Source organism: Bactrocera neohumeralis, chromosome 6 (assembly GCF_024586455.1).
Source record: "Bactrocera neohumeralis isolate Rockhampton chromosome 6, APGP_CSIRO_Bneo_wtdbg2-racon-allhic-juicebox.fasta_v2, whole genome shotgun sequence".
NCBI lineage: Eukaryota > Metazoa > Arthropoda > Insecta > Diptera > Tephritidae > Bactrocera > Bactrocera neohumeralis.
The window spans coordinates 7962709-7983547 of NC_065923.1; the positions used below are offsets into that span (position 1 = coordinate 7962709).

General features: G+C 37.7%; 1 long non-coding RNA gene across 1 annotated transcript in view; it reads left to right on the forward strand.

The window, feature by feature from the left end:
* LOC126763722 (uncharacterized) overlaps positions 1-20839 on the forward strand; it is a 202478-nt gene that overhangs the window by 62703 nt on the left and 118936 nt on the right. The window contains exon 3 of the long non-coding RNA XR_007667656.1: positions 17634-17658. This is a non-coding gene — a long non-coding RNA (uncharacterized LOC126763722). The remainder of the gene's footprint in view (positions 1-17633; positions 17659-20839) is intronic.

The following is a 20839-nucleotide window of genomic DNA, read 5'->3' on the forward strand; positions in this document are numbered from 1 at the left end:
CGACTGTCTTTAAAGGCTTTATAATAGTCGTAGGCTTGTGCTTTTGATAGAACTGAATGGCCGTAAGCAGTTTACAATATTTGCAATGATTCCTCACACGAAATTTGGTGAGAAATTCAAAATTTTAGACAAATTCTTTGTTCGATATTTTTATCCATTGTAAATATCGCAACGCATTCCTGTGGTGTACCGACTGAAGCAGCTGTTCTAAACAAACTGGATGACAGATAGCGCTCATATTTAGCAAAGCAATTAAGGACAGTTCTACCAACTTAGCAAATACATTTTTTGGGAATATTATTTCCTCGGTGAATTTAAATTCAAATTCCGGGTACGTTTTTGTCACAGTGTTGAGTAATATGTAATAATCCAACCTTTTCTTAATGAAAAAATTCGTTTGCTGTCCACTGAAAAATAGTTTCTGACAAATTTTTCAAGTAAGTAAGTATTTAATAAAATTGAATCAGATATTTTGTAACAAAAATTACAACCTCAACGAATTACCAGATCAACAAGTTCGGTCTGAATACCCCTATTGTGAAAAGGTATAACAAAAAAACTCTGTTATGAAATGAGAAATATGATTTAGTCAATTTAAATTCATCTCAGTACACATTTTTTATTTCCGACTATTTTTTTTTTTTTACTTTCTCAGAAAGTTGTATTACTTAGCAAATGTACCTTACCTCAAGAAAGCCATTTAGTCAAGTGCTATTAGTTGGAGGCAAATCGCAGACCAAAGAAGAAGAGTAAAGCGACTTAGAGAAAATCTCGAAACAATTTGTCTGCATACGCATGTGTATGTAAAGTGTGAGTAAGTGTGTGTATGTAAGCAAATACGCAATAAAAATTTCCCTAATGGCAATTTTAGCCGCAGATTTTCAGCAAAGCTTATGCGAATTTACATAGCGCACTCAGACCATAATCGCTGCATGCACATTTGTATATACATATGTATGTGTGTATGTATAAAAGTATGTGTGTGGCGCAGAAACGCGTAATATGGCGCTGACGAGCTGAAAATGTGCAAGGAAGTTCAGTTGGCACTTTTTTTGCTTGTTGTTATGGCTGTGGCATATTCCGACGGCAGCCAACAATATTTCATTGCTTTTATTGCGCGAGTTTTTATTTCAATATTGTATGTGAAGGTAGCGGACCATATGCGCACGAAACGGTGAGTTTCACGGAAGATAACATTTTGATGAAAATTAAGAAGCTTCAACTTTTATCATTTTTATTCAAAAGTGTTCTAAAATCGAAGAAGAAGAAGAAGATTCTAAAATCGGTATCTTAACGTAAAAATAAATATCATTGCCTACATTTAGGCGCTTCAGTAGATTAAATGTTCAGCGAAAACTATAACCTGAAAGGTGATTTAATAAAAACTCGGTCCATGTCAGACTTTTTGACGCGTTCAAGTCGCCCAGCTTTCAAATTTTTTTCAGTGTTTCTAAAAAGAATTTTGTTTTAGCAACTTTTTTGCTTTTCACCACTTTTTTCCTACTATTTGCTGTTAATTTTTCTTATTTCTCCCACAAAACCTCCTTCATCCGATAAAGCATATTTCTGCGATGCATGCTGTCTCAGCTCCCACCCCCCGTGCATGTGTGACGACCCACACCCGTGACTTGTACGTGATTGCGTCCCCTTGGAGCCATTTGCGGCAAGCAGGCAGCGCATAAGTGGCCGCAAAATGCTGCTCGGCGGCAAAGCCGTCTCAAGGCAGCCGCAGCATTTATGCCAAGCGACTTTTTTCACGTTGCTTTTGTATTTTTGTTGTTGTTTGTTCGCTGCCATTGCTCATTTATTTATGCATTTTTTGTCACACACAACAAGTTTCTTGTTTGTTTATTGGCGGTTTAAAAAATAAGCTCTCAACTTTTTCCTGTCACTGCACACACTCCCGCACACGCGCCGACACGCAGACTGGCATTCATAAATGCGCACACATACACACCCACACCGACGAGCATATGTTTTGCCAAAATAAAGCAACTTTTTGTTGTTTTTAACACATTTTTCCTTCCTTTTCTTCTATGTTGTTGTTTTTGTTATGATAAATATATATTTTTTTTTACTTCTTCCACTTTGGGATTTACAAAGTTTCGGCATAAAGCAGCAAACGCGCACAAAAGTCGCTTCCCCAATCTCCGCTTTGTAGTTTTTTTCCCGCCCTCTTTACTAATATTCGCTAGCCTTTTTTGTTGCGCGGGCTTTGTTGGTCGGATTATCCGCGACAGGTTTATGCGAAATCAACATGACTTCTTCAAAAGTCGGCTTCGCTGTTTCTCAAAAACTTTTCGAAATTTCTTCAAGCTTTTTCGGCTTTTTTGGACACGTGTGTTGGTGTGTGTGCGTGTACGGGGGTACTCCCTGCTTCGCGGCGCGTCAGCTCATGTGTTGCGCTGCAAAGTTTATGTTTTCATGTTAAGAATAAAATTCAATTATTATCGCCTTAAAATTGTGAATTACGCTCGCACCGTGTGGAGCTCAAATTGCGTACGTGATTTCGGCGGGAGTTTACGCTCGCGAGCGAAATTGGAAATTAGAAAATGTGCGTGTCATGCAAGAAATTGGGTAATCAATTCATTAAGGGAAATAATAGAAAAGTTTGCGAAAAGAAAATTGGCTGTCATTAATTTAATCCATTAAAATCGCGAATGTCATTTGTAATAAGCCTCGGAGAGCCTTCTTCGTGATGAAGAAAAATATTAGCGATATGAGAAAGCAGACCGTTATGTAGGTTTATGCTTATGAGGAATATCTCTTAAGAGATTGAAGTCAGAATTGTTTTCTAAAGAGGTGAGTTCCTAGGCATTGGTGTGGTGAAATAACATTAGCTTAGTTGAGGCTGGTGAAAATGTGTTGAAGAGAGAGAGTTAGCTATAATTATTGATTTTAGGTAAATGTAATTAATTATAGAGTATATATACATTGGAATAAAAAATCATCCGGATATTGTAATTAATTATCAGCATGATGAGCTGAGTCGATTTAGTCAAGTTCGCTTGTTTGCAAACTTGTCCCGCAATTTCGGAGATAACGCTCCGAAATTTCACACACGTTATTTTCTCCACAAGAGGATGTTCATTTATCGAAACTGCCGGCTTTGGACCACTATAGCATATAGCTGTCATACTTCAAACTTTTTCAATTGACGAGATATTTTAATCAAATTAGGCATGCGTTAAAGTCCAAAGCAAACTCCAAAGAAATTGTGCAGATCGAGTCACAATGGCATATATTTGCCATACAAAGATCGGTCAGATCACATTTTTTGTAAGAAAGCATTGTATTTGCGAAGTTTTGTCTTGTTTATATCAAACTCAAAATATCTGCTCGGAATGTACTCTTTCCATAGTATTGTGCAGATTAATTTTTGAGATCATGAAATATGTAAATTTTTTTCAAAAAAGTTGAATATTCGCTAGTCGAAAAAGTCTTTTCGTATTTTGTCAATAGATATATTTGCAGTCGTATAATTCCACTGCTACTAATCACATTGTGTCACACCATATAGTGTTAGAAGGTTGAGATTTTAAGCTTCATTTAACCAGAAAAATAATTAAATTTGAGAAAGTTGAAAAAAAGTTACAGCTGTTTAAAAATGAGTGCAAATATATCTTTTAACTGACTTTTTATATAATTTTTAGTTTCCAAATAAAAGTTTAAGAATGCGATTATAATAAGTATAGTTTCATTTTTCTACATTTTCAGCTTAAAATCAACGAGACAGTGAATACCCCCATGCAACAACTGGGTTAGAAATCGATTTATTCCGTTGCGTTCCGATTTCGGCAAATGCACAAATTTCTACTTAAATACATGCATCATTTATAATGGCACCGTTATTTGCCGCTTCGTATGTGTGTATGCACATAGTATGCATGTGTGTATGTGCAATGCAGGGAGTGTAAATGCCAGCCAATGTTGCGGTGTTTTAAGCGAATTTATGAGCGCCGAGCGTGTAGTAAACTACCGTAAAGAAAGCTAACCGCAAGCCGCCCACAAAACACACATACACACACACACACAACCAAACAAACGCACACACCGAAGAGCGCGCACCCACACACATGCCTCCGCCCGTGCATTGCTGACGCTTCACCGTCGCCATTGTGTTTCTGGCGCATTACTGCAGTGTGGCGCTGGTCACGTCTGCTCGCCTGGCTTTTGCTGTGCACTCAGTCGTCGCCATTTAATCGATTTCCCATTTCGATAAGCCCTGCAACGATTTTGCGGCGAACGCCAAACATTAACGTCCCTCACGCACACCCACAGCCAGCCAACCGCACGCCTCGCTTGTCATATATGTATGTATATGTACAAGTATGTGCGTACAGACATGAGAATGTGCGGTGAGTGCTGTGTCTGCTATGAGTGCATGGAAGATGCATTAGTGTACCAGCACTGCCATCTAATTAGAAACGATTGCTGGATTTTCGAAATTGCATAATTTAGCAGCACATTAATCGTGTCAAAACTGTTGCGTTCCAAATTTAGTAAATTTAATATTCATATTTCAACGGCAATGCAATTACTAGCAGGCAGCATGGCATTAACCTTAATGGAGGTGCTGAGCTCTACTAGACCTATTAGCATGTCCAAGTAATTTTCGCCAGGAATAAGCCGTAAACCTCAACTTGGTTTTGATGCCATGAAATCGAATTGGAATTTATGTTTTATATCAAAGGGGCCTAAAGTTCGAGTCTTACTTTTGGGTTCACTGACTTGTAATTACTTACTTGAGATATCCAGTGATATTTTGTATGTATTATTATTGTTTAAAAAAAGAAAAATAGTATATATACATATATATATATATGAAATATATCGAGATTTTTTTGAGTCAAATGCTCCTGGACTTCAATTCTACATTATCTTAACACATTTTATGTCGATAAATGGACTTAATTGCTGGTCTGTTTGAGTATAATTTGAGTACTTTTACCCAAGAAGAGCTCAAGTGGAGCTTTCTTAATGATCTAAATGTTGTTATAATCTTTAACAATTTAAATTGATGAGAAATACTGAAATATTAATCTGAATAGTTTCCGCCTAAGTCTTCTTACTGACTTACTGATAAGTGGAGCAGTTTGAGGAGCTATTTAGCATTTAGCATGGAAAACAGAACTTCATGAGTTTTTTCAGCGCAGTTTCTAAAACAAAATTGGGTAGTCGAAAAAGTCTTTTCGCATTTCTTTAATATTAAAATAAATAACAAATATGTACCATTTTGGTCGACCACTTTTTGGCATTCTTCTGCTAGAGACATTATTCCACAGTGAAAATCGAAATTTCGAAATTTCTAAAACGGAAGCGAGCAAACCATTGTTGTGCTACACGAACTGAAACAGCATCGTCTCCGTATACTTCACAAATTTCATTGGTAGCTTGCGTGGCATTCTTCCCTTTTTTATACAAAAATTTCAAAATATGGCGGATTTCTTCATTATTTTCACTCATTTTTCAACAGTTGTACGGTTTTTTTTATTTCCCCGAATTTAATTTTTTTTTTTACATTAAGCTTAAAATCTCATTTTTCCAACGCTATATAGCACAATATGATTGGTAACGCTAGAGATATACGACTGCAACGACATCTATTGACAAAATACGAAACGACTTTATCGACTACCCAATATTAAAGAACTACTCCGTCTCATATATCTCCATGAAAGAGAACTCGAAAAGTTTTATATAACTGCGGCGGAAAACCTCGAAAGCTGAAATAAAAAAAACAAGTAAGGAAGGGCTAAGTTCGGGTGTCACCGAACATTTTATACTCTCGCATGGTAAAGTGATAATCGAGATTTCATAATACGTCATTTACATATTTTTCAAATACCGTATTTTTGTAAAGTTTTATTCCGCTATCATCATTCGTTCCAAATGTATATGTATATTATACAGAGAAGGCATCAAATGGAATTCAAAATAGCGTTATGTTGGAAGAAGGCGTGGTTGTGAACCGATTTCACCCATATTTCGTACATGTCATCAGGGTGTTAAGAACATATTATATACCGAATTTCATTGAAATCGGTCTAGTAGTTCCTGAGATATGGTTTTTAGTCCATATGTGGGCGAGGCCACGCCCATTTTCAATTTTGAAAAAAAGCCTGGGTGCAGCTTCATTCTGCAATTTCTTCCGTAAAATTTAGTGTTTCTGACGTTTTTTGTTAGTCGATTAACGCACTTTTAGTGATTTTCAACATAACCTTTGTATGGGAGGTGGGCGTGGTTATTATCCGATTTCTTCCATTTTTAAACTGTATATGGAAATGCCTGAAAAAAACGACTCTGTAGAGTTTGGTTGACATAGCTATAGTAGTTTCCGAGATATGTACAAAAAACTTAGTAGGGGCGGGGCCACGCCTACTTTTCCAAAAAAATTACGTCCAAATATGCCCCTCTCTAATGCGATCCTTTGTGCCAAATTTCACTTTAATATCGTTATTTATGGCTTAGTTATGACACTTTATAGGTTTTCGGTTTCCGCCATTTTGTGGGCGTGGCAGTGGGATGATTTTGCCCATCTTCGAACTTAACCTTCTTATAGAGCCAAGGAATACGTGTACCAAGTTTCATCATGAATCTCAAGTTTTATATACAGACTGCAGACGGACGGACGGACAGACAGACATCCGGATTTCGACTCTACTCGTCACCCTGATCACTTTGGTATATATAACCCTATATCTGAAGTTTTAGGACTTACAAACAACCGTTATGTGAACAAAACTAAATACTCCTCCTTGTTGCGAACATAAAAATGTGCAGAAACCTGGTGACGGAGCGGCAGAGCGGCAAAATTTACAATGCTTGGCATACGAGCCGCCCCACAAATGAAAAGTTTGCTCCTTGCCGCCTAAAACGCGGCAGAAACAGTAGCAGCAGCGTTGCAAAAACTTTACGGGAACCGTTATCACACACATACATACAGAAACAAATGCACAAAGTAATAACAAGAGCCGCAACAGAGCCATGAAAGCACCGCATGCACCATATATAAGCCAAACGCCAACCACACCCACAAGCAGGGGCACAGCGAAGTGCAATGGGAACCGGTTGGAGCGCGCAACAAAATATGGGCCGAAGGAAACTAAAAAATTAAAGAACTGCTACAACGAGCAACAAAATTGCGAAGCAGACAAAAAGCGCCGGCACCATTTGGCGGTTTGTGCTACGCAGCTAAGTCCGCCAGGGCGTATGAGTTACTGCAGCCACCATTCAATGCATTTGCGGGTGTTTGCGTCTCCACCACGAGGTTTATGCGTTGGCGTGTGCAATTGTGGTGGTGTGTGCGGCATGCGGTTCGAACAACGCATTTAAATGCTCGTTTAAAATGGCAATTATCGTGGCAGCCTTAGGCGGACGGCCACAGACACACACACACACACCAGTGGCTACTGGTTATACTTTCAGCACAAAACGGGCGCTAATAATGCGAATACGATATACAAATTAGTGGGAATATGCTTTATTGGTTGTTATAGAATCGGTTCAGTAGTTACTTTGTTGTTTTATTTGGAAGAAAATTAAGGTCTGTGTTGCCACAATCGATGGAAAGGTGGATGTGGAGCTTGACTTATCGGAAGTTATACTAATGAAGAATCTTGAATTTAATATGAATTACTCTAAGGTCGAACCAAAGTCGTCCGCAGGCATAAGGCAGAAATATTCGATTTCCTCTTCACGCTTGAGTAATTATACATATGTAAAAACAATAATAACAAGTATTTTCCCTAAAGTCACTTTTAACTTCAAAACAACAGTGAAGTAGAAAATACAAAAACACCAAATGTAAAGGATCACATCGTTATTAACCTAGGTCCCCCGCTCCGTCCACTCACCCACATGCACATAATTATGCTCTCTCACTTATTGGTGCGTTTGCAATGAATTTTTAACAACCCAAACAGCAGTTGAACCAGAGTTGTATGAACAATGGAAATTCATACCGTGGGTCTCCCGCAAAGTTCTATCACAAATGATTGGCAGGTTGGGAGTTTCCCTGCCGAATAATAAGCGGTGTCAGTACGAAGGCACTGTTCGATGTACTTTGTTGTTTGTATTTTGCTATAAATAATTACACGTATTTACTGGCGATGCGCCTATAAATAACCCACACGCGTTCAAATGTCTTGAAATGAAAGCGTAGAAATTAGAAACACACTAATTCTCATGCATTGCCTGCAAATGAGAAAATTATATGCAATTTATGCAAATGCATGGCTTTATTTATGCATACAGAGATCAATAAAACAGTAGTTGGCAGAATATTTGAATAACCTTATTGATTTCGCAAGAAATATTGTTGTGTCCACTGAGTGATAAATGGATTGGTGGGGAAATCTGAAACTGCAAGTGAAACTTTCAGTAAAAACTGTTGGTGAATAATATAGTTAATATATTGAAGACCAAAGCAAAGCAAGCAAATCTTATTTTAGTACCTACCTAATACAATTACCCATACTAATACCACCTTCATTCCTGTTACCACTACCACACCTTACATTTGTACCTATTTTTATGTCATACATCTAAGAAATACCAATACAAATGTACTAGTATAATCAACAACAACACCAACGTTTATAGAAATGACGTCAAGTCAATACCACCTCTAAAATCCATTTGTCTACCACAGTTAATTAACTTAATTGAAATTAATTAATATTTACGTCTATAAGTGTATGCTAGAAACAGTATCTAACACTAAGGCGAGTCAGTTCTTATGCCAATTCGAATACTAATATCAATATGAAGCCTAAAGCAAGGCCACTGCAGTATCAATACCAGTTTCTATACCCATACCAACTTCAACATCAATAACAATACCAATATCAATACTTAAAGCAAAACCTTTACCAATATCATTTCCTTCCACATATTTCAATACTAATACCACTACCAAAATCAATGCCAATACCAAAACTTATGGAAACTTCAATACCAATAACGATCTCAATATCAAAACGAATACAAATTCCAATACCAGTACCAATACCAGTAACAAAACCATTACCAATAACGATCCCAATATCAATACGAATACTAGTTCCAATACCAGTACCAATACCAGTAACAAAACCATTACCAATACCAATACCAATATTAATACCAATACCAAAACTTATGGAAACTTCATTACCAATAACGATCCCAATATCAATACGAATACTAATTCCAATACCAGTAACAAAACCATTACCAATACCAATACCAATATTAATACCAATACCAAAACTTATGGAAACTTCAATACCAATAACGATCTCAATATCAAAACGAATACAAATTCCAATACCAGTACCAATACCAGTAACAAAACCATTGCCAATACAATACCAATATTAATACCAATACCAAAACTTATGGAAACTTCATTACCAATAACGATCCCAATATCAATACGCATGCCGAAACGATTACTAATATCATTACCTAGTACAAATTTCAGTATCAATACCATTACTTACACTAATACTAATACCAATACCAGTAACAAAACCATTACCAATACTTATGGTTTAATAGCAATACCATTACTTGTACTAAAACCAATACACTTATATAATACAAAGTGCAATGCCGAACCCGTACAAATACCAACGCAATATCAATACCAATAGTATTAATCATTCCAATACTAATACCAATATCAATGCAATATCAATACCAGTACCATTACCCATTCCAATATAAATACCATTCATAGAAATCGTTCAAAAATATTTCTCTTTCTTTCCAAGTCCATACAACCTACAAATCTTACTATTTTCACCGCAAACCATATTCTACAAAAGTAATCAAGAAGAATGCTAAAAAATTATGGATCACATTTTACCAATATTTTACATAAATTACTAAAGCCAACCGCATTCCAAAAACATGCTAACACTGTCCCTATGTCCATTTATAACGAGCTTGTGGCGTACAAACTACATATTATAGTATATTTAAATTTTTAACTTAATTATTTGAAAAATAAAATTCTTTATATAAAAATTGATTGACAAAGCATTTTCTCCGGATTTAAATGCGCTCGCGAATCCCCGAACAAAGCTTGGTCAGTTGCTTTTGCTTGTCTGTTTTTGATGCAGTCTTTGTGAAGTATTATTTCTAGCTTATTTCGCCAGCGCGCTGTCAGCTGTCACAACATACACGCTCGCATTCCACATGAAATGCCGTGATTGACAATTGTTATGGCGGCAAATACCGTTGACTGTTAACTAAACAAAGCTTATTGTTCCACATGTTCATATTTATTTTTTAATATTGAAATTTTTCGTTTTTGGTATTTTCGTACATTTTTGCTTATTCGGTTTGGCTTTGTTTCGCGCGGCGACTGTCAGCGTCATTCAGACACGCCATTTGTTTGCAACATGTCACGTGCAGTTAACGGCATACACAATTTCAAACCAATTCATAGCGCTGCCGACGTAGCCCGGTGTTATGAGTTTATTTGGAAGTGGTAAATTCACTGAAAATGAAATGAAAACGAAATAGCTGAGAGATGTGATATACAGAACGCCAAGTGGAAGTGGTGTTGCCAAGCAATAATTTAGTTATTTTGTCAAATCCACTTCGGTTGTTATGCATAGAAGTATTTTAGAATAACCGAAACTATTGTTGGGAAAAAGTGAAGTGCGTGTGTAATTGAGGAAAAATGAAGAAAAATAACTGTCAAATGTTGAGTTCGAATATGAAGTTATGGCTTAATACTGGCTATTAAGATGAATTTTTACAAAGACACCCTTAAAGGAATCAGAATCGATTAGGAGAACCCTCTGATGTATAGAATAGCAGGAATACATAAGACTTCCACTGAATACATCTGTATACATATTGGGTAGTCGAAAAGGCTTTTCGTATTTTGAGATTTTAAGCTTCATTCGTGTACCGCAACAATCGTTCGCTCGCTTTCGATCTGAAAATTTCCATGTGAAAGATGCCCCTCGCTCTGGTCGCCCTATCGCTGAAAAAGTCGATGAAATTATGGAAATGATTGACCAGGACCGTCACATGAGCAGCCATGACATCGTTAATGAAGTTAGCATTCATCAGCAAGCCTGTATGCCTGTAAGGAATTTTCATAGATTTTTTATTACATCCAGCTATGAAAATTCTATAAAGCCTTACTAAAAAAGCCGAAAATCTCGAGAAGTATTAATGATTGCGATTTTGACTTTGGATCTTGGATTTTTTTGTAGCAAATAAAATTTACTACAAGTTTGTCATGTACATTTTTTCCATAGCTCTTGTCATTTACAAGATATATTCAGAAAAATGCGAATTTCGTGGAAAAGTCCGGCTTAGAGCCCCGTACTACCTCGCCGGTGTGAGTTTCGACTTAGTCGCAATGGGCACCTTTGTAGAGTGTTCAATTCTGAGGAATATGTGTCTAAAGTCAAAGCGACGCCATAAAATGCATCTGAGCTGAAGAAATTTAAAATAAAAAATCACGATTGTCCTGTATTTTCTATGGAAAATTTTAACATGCCTTGGTCCAGTCCTTGATGTTAATATTAAAGGCTCAAATTTTCAGGGAATTTTTTTTGTCGTATAATATTACCAAGGAAACTTCATTATGGGTTTGAAATGAATAGTTGAAAAAAAACACCCTAATATACATATATACATATTTAATTTTGATTTTATTTATGTAAATGAAGATATGAAGCATCACAAATTCGAAAGGAGTAGTGTCATTACAAAAACAAAAAAAAACGAATTTCGAATTTGACGATTATCAGAAGTATGAAAATATTATATTCCAACGACCTGCAAAGCTGCTGATGGATGTAGCGATGATTACTGCAGTAACAAAGAGCTTCCTTCCTGTGGAGCAGGCAGCTTGCGAGTCAACTGAAATATCAAAATGTATTTATAATTTGCGTGTGAATGCACATTTCCGCTATTACACAAAATGATGATGCGGGTAAAATGTTTAATAGTATACTTGTACTTACACACATACACACATGCACAAGCGCAAGCTCGGCGGTGTGGAAAGAGCGTGAAAGCGCACAATCGAAGACACTTTGGAAATTCTATGCAAGTAATAATGCGGATACAAGTATACATACTGTATGTATGTGTGTATATGAGCATAAGCATGCCTCATCGCCTGCTTGCCACCTCACAAAAAGCTTTTCGGATATAATAACGGATGTTATTGTTGTACGTGCGAGCGAACGCATCGATGTGGGAGCAAAGAACAAAACACCGAAACAAAAGCATGGCCAAAAGGAATAAAAGCAATGTGCCACATGCACAAAGCACCAAAATAGAAAAACAAAAAGCGTATAACGGCGTTTGCAACAACACGTAATACCTAAATACAGTATCTGGGCATAGCTATGAGCGCGTGATTTAGATAAGCGCCCCCGAGGAGCGTCTGCTGCGCCCATTATTGTAATATTCAACAAAAGCACCGTGCGTTGTTGTTGGCTGTGGCACTTGGCGCTCGCCTTATCTGCACGTTTTGTTTATTGAAATAATGTCGCCACTTGACATCGCTGCTCAAATAGAAAATAGTAATTGTACGCAAAGCCAAATCAATAGCACTCGCATAATTTCACGAACACACACATACACACACGCCTCAAATGTATCCATGAGCTATTGCTCAAATACGATTTAGAATACAATTTCATGAGCCACCTAAATCAGGTAATATCAGCATATTAAAGCTTAAGTCGTGTTAGGCTAAGGTTGCTTTATTGGTTTCCAATGATGTTCTAGTCATAACCTTCAAATAGATTTTATCGCAACGTGAAGCTGGCGATCACAAGGTACCGTTTGAGATAAATTCAACAATATATTGGTCACAGGGGCAGATCCAAGGGGGGCCGGGGTGGTGGAGTTCAAAATTATACATTATTTCCATCATAAGTGTCATTCTGCGAAGAAAAGTAGTTTGAGTTGCAAGTACAAAATTTTATAGTTCCCCCTCAAATTCTACCTTGGATCCGCCCCTGATTGGTCACAATAATAACAATTCTTTAAACTAACCTTAGTCGATATCAGCTTTTTCAACGATTTCACTTCTATCCGTATATCATAGAAATTTCGAATTCTCACAAAAATGTTTCGAAATTATTATTTTTGATTGAGGCCAAGTCAAGTTTATTTGCCTCAAATTATGACTGTACGAATGACTGTATAATTTTAATTTCTGAAATTCGACTCTACAATGAGTAAACATACATACTATGTATACAAGAGTATATACATTTTCCTATAAATAGCAGTAATTAATACTCTTAACGGCAGCGGTGAACCACATTCATTTCGTGCCTTAACGAGTAAAGTCAAATACAAAACAAAAATATCTAAATAATATGCCGTTGCTGTTTGCTTGTTAAATTAAGTTATTATGCCGCATCGAGTTAATAAAATTTGCTGCGAGGATCTGACAGTTGGCTGGTTAACCACTTCAATTTCGTTCATTTTGTTGACTTTATTGATTTTATTGAGCGGTGCTGCCTTCTTTTCTGTTGCTATAAATAACTAATGGCGGAACTATGGACAAACAAAGGCCTTAAGGAGCCAACTAAGTTTGTATTTGAGTACACAAACACACACACACGCGCTAAGTAAACGTGTAGACGCAGCCAATCGAGCGTTGAATCCCTTTTTGTTTGGTATCATCGAGAAGACGAAGCACGTATTCGTGAAAGACAGAAAATGTGAGGCGATTAGGCTAAAATATTTCATTTTTTATATGAGAAAAATTTGTTGAAAAAAGGCTAATTTTTACCCGAGGCAACCAATGTAACCCGGTTCTATTCTAAAAACATATTTAATTTTTTATATGAGAAACAGTCTTCTTTAAAATTTTTTTTCTCATATTATAAAAAAATGAAATATTTTATTAGAATTTTTTATTGTTAGAAACATATACTATTAATAAAGAAGTTTTGAAATTTTTGGAAACAAATATTTCAAACTCGGCCATTGCGACACCATTTCTGGCGATCCCTCGGAAAAAAGAGGCGCGTTGGCGCGATAACTCCTAACAGGATCATTTAAAGTAGAAATATACGTGTTTTAGTTAAAATTTTAACTTAGTATTTGGACGAACGAAAAAAAAACTTAAAATTAGATTTTTGGCAGACATTTTTACAAAAAAAATGAAAATTTCATGACTTTTTTCAATTAGTTGCCAAGTCTTTAAGAATTGTATCTCATAGACCTGTGTAAAATTTCATGAAGATCGGTTGAGTAGCTCTCGAGAAATCTTGCCAACCACTTTAAAAACACAGTTTCGAGAAAAACGCGTTTAAAGACGGCGCACTTAGACTAGCTAGCCTCGAGCGCACAAGTTTTTAAGGTTGTATCTCCGCAACTATTACTCGGATCAATTAATAATTTTAGACAATATTCTAGAGGTGTTGTAGAATTTAATAGGGCAATGAAAAGTTCGATTTTTGAAACCCGTAAACCCATGTAACCCCTTTATCGAGAAGATAGAGCGAGAACGCTGTGCATCGGGTCTTGGAGAAAAAACCTTAAATAATACAATTATTCTGTGAATTGCGATGAACATAAATACAAGTTGGATTAAATAAACTGAGCTCAAAAAAATACGTGCTTTGGGATAGAAAATATTTATAGGAATTTGGCAACTCACAACTTCATAGTTTGGTATTTTTGATATTATACATACTCAGAACGTGCTGACAAACGAAGCGCTATTTGTGTTATTTACAGTAACTTAAAATATTCATCTCGGCTAAAAAAAGGGAATTAAATTTTATTTAATTGTTTTACAACTTTCGACTTGGTTTAACTCAAGAACAATTCGTCGGTGAACTTAATTCAATTTTTGGCGATAAAGCTCCATCAAGGACCAGTGTTTATTGATGGTATGGTGAATTCAATCGAGGTCGTAGATCACTTCAAGACGTATTTTGTGAATGTCACAACGACCGATCGAAGCAAACGTTAAAAAATACGATAGAGGTGCTTCGAAACACCTTTATGACTTAGTGAGTGGTATTGAATCGCTGATTTATACGTATGAACCCGAACGTAAACAGTAGTCGTCTGTATGGGTGTTGCCAGATGAGTCGTATCCTACAAAAGTTGTTCGCGCACTAAGCACTTCTAAGCTAATGGTTGCCCGTTTTTACGGAAAACTGGACAAGTCGCAACCATACATACAACTGAAACAACGTAGAACTGTAAATTCTGAGTGATACACAATCATTTGTGCTTGTTGTCTTTCAAGAGCCACGATAATTCGAGATCTCAAACAGCGACTGAAACAAAAGCATTTTTGAGCACTGAAAGCATAGATTTGACGAGCCGTCCACCGTAGTCTTGACTTGTCACCGAATGACTTCTTTTTATTCCCGTTGGCAAAAAATAAACCAAGCAGCAATAAACCAATGTATGTATTCAAAATGTTTGTTTCGAAGAGATCTCAATCAGAAAGGGCAAAGTGCAATCGCATGCAAAAGTCTTAATGGAGAATATTTTGAGAAGCAATAAAGCGGTTTTTGTTACTTAATATTTTTTATTTTGACTTTCTAATTCCAAAAATTTAAAAGGCAGCCCTCACATCAGACTATCCCAGTTAACGTGGACTGAAAATAACCCAAAAATCAGCCCAAATATTTATTGAATACGCGATGTTTCATTGCTATTGTTCGGAAGGTTTGTTTCAGATCTAAACTTAGCTATGCCATAAAGGAACACCAAAGAAAGGTCGCTAGAGTCTCCATATATGAGTAAAAGACGCATTCTGAGTTGATTAGAATCTAAAGAGAAGGTATGTCCCGCTAATACTGTTTGAAATTTTATTATTTATTCGAAAAGTCTCTTAAGGAATCTATTTGTTCATACAGTTCCTAGTATTTATTATAAATCTGTGGCATAACACTTAAATTTTTGCTTCAAAAATTATACATTAAATATTCTTTCTGATGTATAAATTCGCATGCATTTTTATTTTAAATGCAACCGTGAATTATCCACGCTATAAATGTGCCGCTTTCACGTTATTCCCATTTTTTGCTGCTGACGGAACTCATTTGAAATTCGTCTGCCATTCGCCGAAGCTAAGTAAATTGTCGTCAATATGAGTGTCACGTTCGTTAAGTACGTGAAAACCAAAAGTTCCGCTTCGCTTTTACCGCCATCTTCTTGTGTCCTCTGGGCACAGCAATCCCTATTTATTTATTTAAACTTAAAAGGCGCTTTGTGTAAATAGGAGCTTAGAAGGAAGCTCATTTATTTAAATACTCACTTACTCAACACGATTCGCTTGCTGCAAATATTTCTTTGGGAGCGGCGTTGAAGATGACCAAATTGAGCATGGACAAAATATTTCAAGCTTTGGCTGCGGACAATATTCAAAGCTTTAGCATACAGGATTATAGTCATGAGTGAGTCGCCCATAAAATCAAACGTCTCAGCGCAGCACAGCGACCATTCGGAAATCAAAACTTGTATTAGCGGCTACGATTAGCCAACCGCATGTAGTAAAAATGTGTGTGGCGCATTATAGAAATCATATTGCTATTGTTATTGCTGTGTATTTAATTTGCGCAAGCACTTGCTTTCCGCTCGCAGATTAAGCCCCTCGGATCAGCCTCGATACCAAAGCAAGAAAGCGATTTCGCTTCGTTGCAATTGGCACCGCAATGCAGTTGCTCGCAATCAAAAGCCGAACAGCCGGCATACATCGTTCGCCTCACCAGCAGCGGCCGGCAGCCAGTCAGCCCGTCAGCAAAGACAGCGGAGCTCACTGAGCAATTGGCAGTTGGCATTTTTGCCATGGCGATTGCAATTGGAATGTGCACTGCTTGTTCGGCGTTTGGTGCATTCGATTTCGCCATTTCGTGCAATCTGCCATTTCGCAATTTGCGCTCGTATCGGGCAGCCAGTCGAGCAGCCAGGCAGCGCGGCAATTGTACCAATTGGTAATGTGGCATGACACCGCTGTGAGTGACGTGCGAGTGTCAGCAATCAAAGGCACCAACAACAGGAACAACAACAACAACAGTCGTCACACAGTTGAAACAACTGCAGTTCGCCGCTTGTGCACTTAAAGCCCTCTTCAGCGCTTTGGTCAATGTCCTCCTTAGCAGCCGAGATGGGCGAAGGTGAGCGCGGCAGCGCTGTTGCGGCGCCCCGAACAGCCATTGAGCAAATAATCGAATTATTGGCAAATTGCAAAATTGCGAATTGAAGTGCATAATAAATAACAAAATGCATATAATAAAACGGAATGAAAATCGCATTTATTGCTTTGCACATTGTCATTTCGCACACATACACACACACAGCAACAAACACACATATGCACTAGGCGACACACACGTTCGCACTTCGGTGCAGATAATGCAGTGGGAATGACTTGTCTCAGCAGGAATTGATTATATTGCTTGTCAATTCATTGAAAATGTTCTTCAACTTTTATGATTTCATGGAATAACAAAGCTCGAATGCTTCTTCTTAGATCTATTAAATATTAAACGGAAATTCGGACACGCATTTTTAATGAATTTGCAGAAAATTGGTTCTACAAATATTTTGTATTCAAATTTGCATTAAAAATTAAATTTAAATCACAACATTCAAATGAATTAATTATTTTCCATTTTCCATTTCAGACAGACTTCTAATTTATGGATAGAGGTGAGCATGAATTTCAATCATAATAAAACTGCGCAGAAAAAACAAACAAGGGAAGTAGAACCTATTCTGTACATATGTCTAATATACTTCCTTCCAAACCGATTTAGTTTGATGCCCATTAAGCCATGTGCATGACACTGGGATAGTAATTTTAAAGGGTTTTTCTTCTTAATTTGCGTAGACACCGCTTACGCGATTATAGCCGAGTTAACAACAGCGCGCTAGTCGTTTCTTCTTTTCGCTACGTGGCGCCAATTGAATATTCCAAGCGTAGCCAGGTCCTTCTCCACCTGGTTCCCCCGGCGGGTACTGCGTCGAATACTTTCAGAGCTGAAGTGTTTTCATCCATTTCGGTTGCGGCTGTATGTAAGGAACTTGAAATGCATCATCCGAGGCTTGTCGTTTCCCTTCACTGGGGGTGTTTTTTACGTGGCGGGTCCCAAACCCAGCGCACAACCCTATATAGGGGATGTTTCGCCTTCTCACTTTAGCTCGCCTTCAAACGGATGTTCTTAGGCTACCCAGAGGATAATTGGTCAAAGACCGGAATGGCGATCAGAGAACTTTCCTCACTTGCGTGAATTTCTACACATGACCCCATCCTCCAGGGTTATATACAGTTAAAAGGTGAAAGAGAGCAGATTTCGTTAAAGTAATGTTATATCTAGTGATAAATCGAAGGATTAAGCGAAATAAATCTTTTGACAAAATGGCGTGTTCTCAAAAAAAAAAAAAAAAAATCGATTTTTGGCAAAATTGTTTATAAAACAAATATTTATTGATTAAAAAAAATATATTAATTACTAAAAAATATATTTAAAAAGCTCGTGTTTAAATTTAAAGTTAATCGGTTTAGCCGTTCTAGAGTAACGTTGATCAACGTCTTTTAAAAAATTTTGAGAAAATATAATATACAGTATAGCCTTGTTCTTCCAGGCGATCTGAAACCCTTTTTCAAATTGAAAATGAAGTTTAAAATTTTATCTTTCAACACTATATGATATGACACGATGTGATTGGTATCACCGGAGATATACGACTGCAACGATATATATTGACAAAATTCGAAAAGACCCGATACATATACATTTTATAGAGTCTACAACGTTTTCTTCTGGGTGTTACAAACTTCGAGACGAATTTAATATACCCCATTCAGGGTATATACGTATATAATAAATATATATGAATTGTTACGGCAAACACTTTCGCTGCAGTAAACCGTTGTCTGCTCAAATAATCAAGGCTAGACTTGACTGATGGAGAATATAAAAATATGGATACCTCATTGTCGACAGCCATATGTCTCAGCTGCCTGTAAGCACCATAATGTCATTAAGGTCAAAAGGTCATTTGAAAATTAATAGAATGACCTGTTAAACAATCAGTACCTTTTGAGAAAGCAATTCATCAAGATCGAATAAGTCAGAAAAAGTTTGAAGCATAAAATAACGGAATCTGTTTCTGGTTCTGTATTCCGAACTGGGACACGCCACAAATATAAACAGCAATAAAAGCAATAAAATGACTAAAAGTTCACCTCACGTATACCCTCAAACATGGAACGCCTGCAATAAGCTGTAGCTGAACTTAGCAGATGACCCAAACAGCCGATGCGAGGCACGCAGATGTCGCAGAAGAAGCGAAATGTTTTGCCTCCTTTCATTTGTCACATTTCGCGCACAACTAAACACCGTTTGCGGCACATTCAACGCAACTCGTGCGGCTGGGCTGTGGCCGCGACAACGCGCGCGCCGACGACGACAGACCAAAGCAATAAAGGCGGTGGCAATAATAGTAACAAAAGCAACAGAACAATAATCATAACGAAAATGGCGACAACAATAAGGCGTTAAACGCAATAAGCAATAACTGCAAAGCTCAAGGCGGCGGGCGTGGCGCGTGGCGAGACGGTGGGGGCGGAAGAGGGAGCGAAGGCACGTCGCTAAAGCGCTGACAAAACGATTGAAAGATTTCTTTTCGCAGATCTCGAGCCCAAGCTGGCGAAATCAAAGCGCGGGCGGAAGCGGACGCTGGTGCTGATTGTGCCTCAGTGTGTGTGTGTGAGTGTTAGCGAACAATGGGACACATTAACCGGAAATGTGTTAAAAATCGTTGCCGCCAACACCTTCGCCGGCCGGAGGTGACAAACACAGCACTTGACAGCTGCGCGCTAGCGACTAGACGCGGCCCTCTACCCACCACAGGGGTGTACAAGCGCACGTTCAGCGGTTGGGGCATATTTGATGGCGTTTTTACGATAACTTGTTTATAATCTGCAACAAAGGAAGGCCAAACAAAATAAAAATGAAATGAAATGAGAGCGAAAATAAAATTTGGAGCGCGGGTGGGCGGCCAGGCTTCACAGGCGCGCAATTAACAACGTACTTGGCCGCAAATGGCAGCGCACACGCTCATATGTGTGTGCGTGTGTGTGTTTTTTTATGGCCGTTATATTTCAATGTGCGAGTTTGTCTGGGGAAAATAATGAAAAAAGTTTGCTTCCGTCCGAAACATTTTCGCTTTGCGGTTGCCTCTGCGCGCCCTCTCCACTTTTTTCGTCTTCTTCACACACATGTGCACATGCTAGTGTGGCTGTATGAGTGGTATGCATGTGTGTATGCATGAAATCAAAACTTTTTCCCTCACATCAAGTCGCTCGCTTTTGTTATGGCCAAAGGCAAGCGGGCGCACACATGCTTGTGTCGCATTTAAATGCTTCACTTTACTGCCACGCAGTTGTTGTTGCTTTTATTTCACAGTTTTTATGTGGTTCTTTGCTAGCTGCGGCCATTTGCGACAGCCGCTGCAGTTTTCGGTTTTGCGCCTAAAACTTTTTCATAATTTGACAATTTGCCCCACCCCAGGCGCCGCGTTGCTCTGGCGCCCAAGTATGAGTGCGCATGTGTGTGTGCGTTGGTTCGGCCGGAAACTTTTCAAAATGTGTGTAAGTTCATTAAAGTATTTATTTTAAATTTGGAAAAAATCTAAATCGCTTGAGGAATACTTTTTCAATAATAACGGAAATTTTTCCAGGCAAAGAGGAACTTCATTGGTTTTTATAGTGCGAGTGATTTCTTTATGAAATCTTAATTTATTTCCAGCGAATAGGCATTCAATTAAGGTTAATCAAACTTTTGAAGATGGCTTTGGCAGTTAAGCACACCTGGCGACTTTACAG